Below are 6,748 nucleotides of genomic sequence, written 5' to 3'. Positions count from 1 at the left end.
GGATTGTTGGATAAGTCTAAATGACATAATCCTAATCAAACCAAGCTCTAAGCCTTAATCTTATGTAACCCTAATTTCTTATCTAAATTCACCGCTTTAACATGGATCAACCATTATCAAACTGTGGAAACGAAAGTGGAGGGTTTGATAATTGTTTATCCATCATCTCAAATATCAATTCATAAAACGAAAGTGGAGTTTTGATATTCGAACAAGTGAATTTAGACAAGGATTTCAAGGGCAGCGAAATAGTCTTTGCAATCTTTTAGACATATAGTTTCGATCTTCAAGGGAACTAATAATGATCAAGTCAGCGAAATAGGCTTGGTTGTTAGAGGAATCAAAATCTAATAGTAATCAAGTCAGCGGAATAGGCTTGGTTTCTAGAGGAACAAAAGAGAAAATGTCTTGAGAAATTAGGTCTAACATAAAGTTATAAGCTTATAGTTTGGTTTGTGAAGGACTTGTCATTTAGATGAACCGATGATCCCGAGGCTCCTTTTATTATATTATCTTCCAATCCTTTGAAAACCCCAACTTACAACTCGATTCTCCTCTAATCATCATCAAAGGTTAATTGAATTAAACTATTCCCTGTCCGAACGATACTCTTTTCATACTACTTCGGTAAGACCGTGCACTTGCAGTTTTATCCCATCAAGTTTTTCGCGCCGCTGCCGGGGAGTTAACTAATTTAATTAAACTCTTTCTTTGTGATTAGAACTCTTTCTTCTTCCTCTTTTCTTCTACTTCTTTCTTTCTTTGTGTTACCATTAACTTCTCGGGTTCTCGATTTCTTATGCGAAGAAGTAAAAGTCTCGGAGAATTTATTCCTGAGATTGAAAGATATTTGGATAAGAAAAAGAGAGAGGCACAAAATAATATTGCTATGGATGAACACACTCTCAAAGAGTATGCTACTCCTTCAACGGAAGAGTCACAAGCTATTATCGTGTACCCGACGGTTGAGGGTAACAACTTCGAGATCAAGCCTGCATTACTCAATTTGGTGCAGCAAAATCAGTTTTCTGGATCACCCACTGAGGATCCAAATCTCCATGTTTCTTCCTTCTTAAGACTTAGTGACACCATAAAAGAGAACCAAGAAGCCGTAAGACTTCATCTCTTTCCCTTTTCCTTAAGGGATAGAGCTAGCGCTTGGTTCCATTCCCTAGAAGTTGGTTACATCACTTCATGGGATCAAAAGAGGCGAGAATTCCATGCCCGATTCTTTCCCCCATCTAAAACCACTAAACTAAGAGATCAAATTACGTGGTTCAACCAAAAAGATGGGGAGTCTCTATATGATGCGTGGGAGCGTTTCAAGGAAATGCTTAGACTTTGTCCCCACCATGGGTTAGAAAAGTGGCTCATAGTCCATACTTTTTATAATGGCCTAACATATACCACAAAGATGTTTGTTGATGTAGCTGCAGGAGGAGCCTTGATGAACAAGAACTATACGGAGGCTTACGCATTGATCGAAGACATGGCTCAAAATCACTACCAATGGACCAACGAAAGAGCCATCATCGCCTCTACACCCTCTAAAAAGGAGGCAGGTATGTACGAGGTCTCTAATTATGATCACCTTGTTGCCAAGGTTGATGCCTTAACTCAAAAATTTGAAAAAACTTAATGTTAATGATGTCACACCTTCTCCTACATCTCCTCCTTGTGAAATCTGTGGTATATTTGGTCATATTGGTGTTGATTGTCAGTTTGGTAGTTCTACTAATAGTATTGAGCAATTGAACTATGCTCAATACAACCAAGGAACGAGGCCAAATCAAAACTTTTACAAAAACCCTCAAGGTTCCTACGGACAAGTAGCACCACCTGGCTATACAAACAACCAGAGGGTGGCTCAGAAATCAAGTTTGGAAATTTTGTTGGAAAATTGCATGATAAATCAAAATAAACAACTTCAAGAACTGAAAAACCAAACAGGATTTCTGAACGACTCTCTCTCCAAACTCACTACCAAGGTTGATTCTATCGCCACACACACCAAAATGCTTGAGACCCAAATCTCCCAAGTGGCCCAACAAGTGGACACCTCTTCTCAAACACCGGGAGTCTTTCCCGGTCAAACCGAAACAAACCCCAAAGCTCATGTCAATGCCATTTCTCTTGGGGGTGGTAAGTTAGAAGAGACCGTTGCTAAAGCCAAAAGTGTCAAGGGAAAGAGTGTTAAGCTTCTAGGTGAGAAAGATGTGATAGAGAAATCACTTGACAAGAACAAAGCCCTTTCCCCATTGAGGCTTGTTAAGCTTAACTTGGAGGCTCAATTCAATAAATTCTTAAACATACTTAAAAACATTTGCATTAAGATTCCCTTTGTTGAAGTTTTGTCTCGTATGCCTCTATATGCCAAGTTTTTAAAAGAAATTTTTTCAAAGAAAAAGGCTGTAGAGCACAATGAGACAATAACTTTAACAAGGGAAAGTAGTGCAATCATCAAGAAGCCACCTCCAAAGCTTAGAGATCCGGGAAGTTTTGCCATCCCTTGTATGATAGGGAGTGAAACCTTAGACCGAGCCTTATGTGACCTAGGGAGTGTTAGTTTGTTGCCCTTATCCCTCTTTAAAAGGATGGGAATAGGAGAGTTGAAACCTACCGAAACAACATTGAAGTTAGCCGATCATTCTAATATCCAACCTATCGGATATGTTGAGGACATCCCCGTTAAAATAGAAGGGATATACATCCCGACTGATTTCATGGTGCTTGACATAGATGAGGACAATGAGTGCCCTATAATTCTAGGACGACCCTTTCTCGCTACTGCGGGTGCTATAGTCGATGTTAAGAGTGGTAGGATTGTTTTTCAAGTGAGTGATGAGATGATAGGATTTGAGTTGGAGAATGTTATGAAAGGTCCCGCTCTTTATTCTTGTTGCATGATTAAAGATCATGATGTGAAAGAACGCTTTTTAGCGTCATCTACACAATATGATCTCTTCGATCCCTTCTAAAGACACTTTCTTAACGTCAAGCTAATGACTATAAAGAAGCACTTCGTGGGAGGCAACCCACGCATTTAACTGCTTTGTTTTGTTTTTTTTTTTATTTTAGGTTATTTTGTAGGTAATTGTCCAAGCATGATTCAAGAAAATGAAAATTTTTGAAGACCGGAACTCCTGAACCTTGGCACGGCGCGTGCTCACACTGGCACGGTCGTGCCAGACCTTGCCACACCAAAACCAGACCAAACTCCAGGAACTTGGCACGGCCAGTGCCACCCTCAACACGGCCGTGCCCGACCCTAGGTAAGGTTACACCTCATTTTTCATCTTCTTCCTCCCTCATTCACCAAACCAAACATCTCTCATCCTTCCATCTTCTCTTTAAAACCTCCATAACCACAAAACCTCAAACCTCCATATCTCCCTCAAAACTTCACCAATTCACACAATTTCTCCACCCAATCAATCACAAACACCATTCCAATCATAACCCTCCATTCAAAAACAACTTTCATCCACCTAATCCAAAAATCATCCAAATTTGTAGCCCCCTTTAACCTCACCCAAAACCCACAAATTCATCACCAATTTCCAAAACCCAACCCCTAAAACTCACTTAAACCTTCTCCCCATCACTAAACCAACCTCTTCCACCAAAAACATTCACTAAACCCAACCTTCACCAAAACCACACCAAGTCCAACCAAGGTCAAGGAAATAGCTTCCAAAAGAAGTGGAAAATAAGTTGCAACATCTTCAAGAGGACCTCCCCCAAAGAACCAAGTACCGGCAAAGAATCATGGCATAATATTCAAGGACAACAAGGAAAGGGATAGGTATAAAAATCTCATCTCTAAAATTATGACTTGATTACACTAGGCCTTAGAGACAATATGTTCAATATGCTAGGACGATTAGGGTGGGTTGCTATGTTAAGACCTATGTGGGGTTATGAAAATTTCACCTATGAGTTTTTAAGTTCTATTGTTTTTACAAAGGATAGGATGAATTTTGATAACCCTAATCATAGAATCTCTTTCCGGCTTATGACCATTGATTACGAGATGTCTCTCCAACACTTTTATGATGAGATGGGCTTCGCTAACGCGTGGTTCATCCACGTCTCTTGGGATCAAAGTCTTAAGCCGGTTGCCTATCAACCCGCCACCTTTTGGGAACGTATCACCGACCTTAGGCAATTTAACACACGTTCCAACAAAGCTAGCAATATTCACAACCCGGTGCTTAGGTACCTTCAAAGGGTAATGACTTGCACTATTTGGGGTAGGACCGAATTAGGGAACACTGGGACGGATGAACTCTTCATGTTGTGGGCCATGCTTAACAACCACCCCGTTAACACATGCTTTTACTTGCTTGATTACCTTTCCCATGTCGGTAATAGGTCTGATAGTAGGGGAGAGATAGTTGTGGGCGGTATCATCACGTACATAGCTAGGCAATTGGGAGTGGGTGAGGACCAAGGGATTAACAAAATTGAGGGAAACAATAGGCTTAGCATAGAAACCCTTATCTCTATGAACTTCATTAAGCCCCGTCCACCCATGCTCTACACACTCAAACTCAATATGCCCATTTTGATTGTACTTCCTAACCCATCTCGGACTAACACCGAGGTGGAAGAAAATTTGTTGTATGTTGATGATGAGCCACAGGTACATGAAGAACACGATGATGAAGGCGAGGAAGGTGCACACTTGCACCAAGAAGAGGAAGGTGCACAATTGCACCATGATGAGGAGCACCATGACCATGATGCCGGAGAAACAAATGAAAATGCAAGATGAGCATGGATGCATACTGAGGTCGAGAGGATACGCACCGAGCAATAAAGGCAAGGTGTTGAATTGTCGGGACTAAGGAATGATGTCCTAATGGGCAACCGCATATCCGCAGAAAATAACCAAATGCTTTGGAACATGATGCACCATTTTCACCTCCAAGGTCCTCCCTATGGACCTCAATGAAAAAAATGTGAGCTTTCCTCCTCCTCCTCCTGCTCCTGCTCCTCCTCCTCCTCCTCCTCCTCCTCCTGCTTCTTCTTCTTCTTCTTCTTCTTCTTCTTCTTCTTCTTCTTCTTCTTCTTCTCTCTCTCTCTCTCTCTCTCTCTCTCTCTCTCTCTCTCTCTCTCTCTTATTTTTCTTATTTTGAATCATTGAGGACAATGCTTCTCCTAAGTGTGGGGGAGCCTAATAAAGTGTCTTTAGTCGTAGTGTTTCCAAACTCCCTTGAACTTTATTCTTTTGTTTTGCTTTATTGTAAAAGGCATGAATAAGCAGCTTGTTTTTATTGTTTTATTATGACATAAATTTTTTGTTGTCTCTTCAATGGTCGTTTCTTGTACATGAAAGTGATTTCTTGTGTTGTAAGTGTTCCTGCTATACCCACATCAAGTTTTATTGTGAAAATTCTCCAATGAGAAAAGCACCTAGTTGCAATCCTTGAGTAAGTGTATGAATAGGTATTTTAAGGAACACGTTCTAACTTTAATGGTAACTTGGACCCTTAAAAATCTTCAAAGTAAAAGTAGTATAAGTTTGTGTGGGTATAATTCTAATGTGCTGTAATGTGTAAACCAAAATGGGGCAGAAGAATATCACCAACACATGGAGGAAAGGACACCCCGTCACTGACTTCCTAAATGTGGTGATGACTTCTCAAATAAATTGTGCTTAAATAAAACCCTCTAAAAAGAGGAACTTCCTAAGTGAAGATAAATAAGTTGTAGCACTACTTAGGGTGATCATGGAAACTTGGAGGAAAGGATACCCCCTCGCGGACTTCCAATGTGAAATGATAGCCCTTAGGCATCTACAAGCCCCCAAGTATCTAAATTGTCAAATCTATCTCAACTAACTCCAATCTCTCTTATATGAAATGAAGAAAGGATTTTTCTCGGTCACTTTAGTGTTAAGGTTATAACCTGTTCCTCATAATATCTATCTTATACAGGAGCAAGAAAAGGGTTTGACTACACACACGCACTCACTTAAGACTTGTTGTTGGTTTGAATAAGTTCACAAGGAATACTTGAAGTTGTGATTAGTGTACATTGAAATGAAACCTCAAAGGAGACATAAGCTTTTATTTGAATTGTCATATATTAATCTTTCTGTTGCTGCTATGTCTATGCCTTTTGCTTGAGGACAAGCAAAGATTCAAGTGTGGGGGAGTTTGATGAGTCATTTATTATCCTTTTTTATATGTTATTTAGTTTAGTTTTAATTAGATTTAAGTTTATTTTATATTAGTATTATTTCCTTTTTGAGATACTTTACTACAAATTGCATTTTATTATATTTCAAGAACGAATATTGGATGGATTGAGTCTTGGAGCAAAAGAAAGGGACTTGGAGCTGATTCAGTACGAAAATACGAAGATTCAGAAACAAAAATATGTCTCCCCCAAAGTCAGAAGCTTGGCACGGCCGTGCCAACCTTCAGAGTCACCTTTGTTGCTTTTGCTTAGATTTTAAGCTACTCTATTTTAGCCCGCAGTTTCTTGTGGAACATTCTAGTAATGTAGCTTAGATTTTAAGTCAAATGTATGCTATAAATAGAGTAGCTAGCCATCACAAATATTCATCTTTTTTGGAATTCAATAAGTGACAATTGGCTTTCTAATAAAAGTTCTTTTCTTTTCCTTTATTTTCTTGTCATTTACTTTAATGCTTTCTCTCTTCTTCTCCATGTCTACGAATGCTTTCTCTCTTCTTCTCCATGTCTACGATGAACATGAGTGAGTAGACTTCTCTTTG

General features: G+C 39.5%; 1 non-coding gene across 1 annotated transcript; it reads right to left on the bottom strand.

The window, feature by feature from the left end:
- Window positions 1-1,252: 1,252 nt before the first annotated feature.
- Window positions 1,253-1,359, bottom strand: LOC112416920 (small nucleolar RNA R71). Its single transcript, XR_003007431.1, has one exon. It is a non-coding gene; the product is annotated as a small nucleolar RNA R71 (small nucleolar RNA).
- Window positions 1,360-6,748: the final 5,389 nt, after the last annotated feature.

This window comes from Medicago truncatula, chromosome 7, assembly GCF_003473485.1.
Source record: "Medicago truncatula cultivar Jemalong A17 chromosome 7, MtrunA17r5.0-ANR, whole genome shotgun sequence".
Classification (NCBI taxonomy): Eukaryota; Viridiplantae; Streptophyta; class Magnoliopsida; order Fabales; family Fabaceae; genus Medicago; species Medicago truncatula.
The sequence above is the reverse complement of the archived record's forward strand: the minus strand, read 5'-3'. Positions and strand labels throughout refer to the sequence as shown.